The following is a 3,614-nucleotide window of genomic DNA, read 5'->3' as shown; positions in this document are numbered from 1 at the left end:
AATGCTCAACATCCCTGGCCATAAAAGAAATGCAAATCAAAACAACATTGAGATTCCACCTCACCTCAGTTAGAATGGCTATAGCTAAAAATTCTAATAACAACAGATGCTAGAGGGGATGTGGCCAAAAGGGACGCTACTACACTGTTGGTGGGAGTGTAAACTTGTTCAGCTACTTTGGAAAGCAGTATGGAGGTTCCTCAACAGACTTCACATAGAACTCCCCTATGACCCAGCAATCCCACTTCCCAAATGATCACAAACAAGGATTTCTAAAGCTACCAGCACAACTATTTTATCACAACCTTATTCACCATAGCTAAGATATGGAACCAACCCAGATGCACTCAGTAGATGAATTGATCAAGAAAATGTGATTATATCTCTATCTCTATCTATCTATCTATCTATCTATCTATCTATCTATCTATCTATCTATCTATCTATCTATCTATCTATCTATCTATCTGTCTGTCTAATGGAATTCCATGCCTCTATCAGAAAGAATGACATCACCCCATTTGTTAGGAAATGGAAAGACTTGGAAAAAAATCATATTAAGTGAAGTTATTCAGACCCAAAGAAACATAGGTCCCATGCTTTCTCTTATTTGCAATAAGTAGTACACATCTAGGATAGTCTTACCAGAGAAGCAGAAAAGGTCAAAAGCTATGTACATATGACTATATAAGATGATGCTAAGTGAAATGAACCCCAAGATAGGGACACAAGTGGTTTTATCATTGTTGCTGTTGTTTTTTAAATATACTATGTGGTTTTTTTTGTTTTTTTTTTGCATGTTCTTCCCCCATGGTATAATCCGTCTTTTCACTGTATTTTATGTTTGTGTCCTGCATCTTGTATATACATTTTTTTTAATTTGGGGAGGGGAAGGGAAATAACAAAATGCTTACATAAGGATACAGGTTGACCCATTGTAACAATGAGATGTACAAGGCACTATGTTGAAAACAAACTTTGCAACTTGCTGAGGGGAGAAGGTGGGGAAGGAAAGGGTGGTGGGGGAAAAACAAAGGAGGGGTGACAAAGCTCGTTAGGGAATGCACTCAGATAACTGTAACCCCTGGGTACAGTATCTTTGCCATAAAATATATATAAAAATGGGTTAAGTCATGTCAAATTCTACCTGAAAGTAGACTACTTGAAAGTCCACTTGTGCTCATGTATTTCTGTTTATACTTAGGATGAATGTCATCTATCATCTATCAAAGTCTCTCTCTCTCTCTCTCTCTCTATATATATATATATATATTTGGTGTTGAAATAAAAAATATTTGCTATTGACCTAACCAGAAATGAGATAGATTATTTGTGCTTATTGACAGAATTGTTGAAATTTACTGCCATACTTGAAGAGATTGTAACCAATATGCACAATACTCCATTTATGGCAAGATGTCTTTATCAAACAGTAACAAGGAAGCACTTCTCAGGGGAAAACCACAAGATTCTCTTTGAACTTCCTAGTTCCATACTACAAATCTTAGTAAGAGTATAGAAATGAAAATACTTTATTTTTGTTCTAAATAATGCTCCATTTTGGAGATAAGGGGAGAGAAAAAACTCTACATGTTGAAATAATGAGATGCTATATTCATTACTCTTCTGGAAAATAACAGGAGTTTCTTGGTGACTGTGTAATTTCCTTGAGCTTCTTTGAACACCCCTCTGAAGGGATAAGACATGGATGATATTAAAACAGGGTGTATTCTACATTCCTCTGAGGTAAGTTTTCCTTTCTTTATCCAATGCTAAGGGGACAAGATTCTTCAGTTTAGACATACATCCACAGCTTTATTCAAAGATCATTGTAGTCAGGTAATATATGTAGGGCTGTGCCATTTTGGAACTTACTAGATGTTTTATGCTCAGCCTGATTAATGCATTTTGCTCCACTGTAGAGGTGGTGCAAAATGATTCTGGTCACATTATAAGCAGTGCTTCTTGTCTAAGTGTTTTGGCTATCTTGGAGATCATCATAATCATTTAATTTTTACGAATATAGTAACCAATGGACTTAGGGTGACTTATGGCTAAAGAACCCTGATGCTCTGTGCTTGAAAAATATCCAATGTCTTATTTTATGATGGTGTTTATGTTGTTTGTTGTTGGACACAGGCTCTTTTCTAATAGTTCAGGCCTCAATCTTGCACTGTTCTCAGCACATGTGCTGTAATTTAGTTACCATGTACTTTATCTATTTGAAGCTTAGAAATCAATATTCTTCATTCGGTTCTCAAAGTTCAAACAAAGAACGCCTGTTAGAAATCAGGGACCCAGATCCTTTTTTAGTCTGTGTTAATTTCAAAAGAAGGAAGACAAGCAACTGTGGTGTAATGGAAAGTTTACTGAAGTGGGAGTTAAAAGAGCTGCCTAAGTAGTACTAATAATATGCTTTCTCAATCAAAGGCAATTGCTTCCCTCTCTAATACAAGTTGAACATTCCTAATCAGAAAATATAAAAACTGAAATGCTTAATAATCTAAAAACTTGCCTGGAACCAGTGGTCACCCCTGTAATCCTAGTTACTAAGGAGGCTAAGATCGAAGGATTGCAGTTCAAATCTAGCCCAGGCAGAACAATCTTTGATATTCTTATTTCCAATGAACTGCCACAGAAGTGGAGCTGTAGCTCAAGTGGTAGAGCACTAGACTTGAGCACAAAAGTTTAAGGACAGATCCCAAGTCTTGAGTTCAAGCCGCCATTAGGACTGGGACCAAAGAACAAAAAATCTAAAATGATTTGTATACCCATGTGCTGTCAAAAGCAGAAAATTCTTTTTTTAAAAAAATTTACTTTTGTCAAGGTGATGTACAGAGGAGTTACAGTTACGTATGTAAGGTAATGAGTACCTTTCTTGTTGAAGTTGTTACCTCCTCCCTCATTTTCTCCCACTTTCCCTTCCCCGAATCTCCCCAAGTTGTACAGTTCATTTCCAGCATATTGTCTTATGAGTATCTCTGTTTCATGGGTTTGCCCTTTGCCTTTGTCTTACCATTTTGTTGGTCCCCTTCCCTTCCCTAATTCAGATAAACGTATATACAATACACAGGGAACCAAAATCAAATTAAACCATAGAACAAAGAAAAAAGTATACACATAGAACATTAAAAACAATAACAGCAAAGAAAAACCTCTTGTTTCCATGTCTTACAGTTCATTTAGATTAGCATCATTTTATATGGTCATATGTATTGAGCTATTCTGCTCATCTGCTAGGAATATCCTAGACATATACTAATTATTACAAATGAGGGATACCATGAGATCTATATTTCTTTGGAACTGACTTATTTCACTTTATATGACTTTTTCTAAGTCTTTCCATTTCCTTATGAATGGGATGATGTCATTCTTTCTGATGGAAGCATAGAATTCCATTGCATATATATACCACATTTTCTTGATCCATTCCTCTACTGAGGGGCAGCTAGGTTGGTTCCATATCTTAGCTATGGTAAATAATGCTGCAATAAACATAGTTGTGCTGGTAGCTTTCGTATAGCTTTGTTTGTAGTCATTTGGATAAATGCCCAAAAGTGGGATTGCTGGGTCATAGGGGAGCTCTATGTGGAGTCTTTTGAGGAACCTCC

Source organism: Dipodomys ordii, unplaced genomic scaffold (genome assembly GCF_000151885.1).
Source record: "Dipodomys ordii isolate 6190 unplaced genomic scaffold, Dord_2.0 Scaffold89, whole genome shotgun sequence".
Classification (NCBI taxonomy): domain Eukaryota; kingdom Metazoa; phylum Chordata; class Mammalia; order Rodentia; family Heteromyidae; genus Dipodomys; species Dipodomys ordii.
This window is presented reverse-complemented; position numbering follows the sequence as displayed.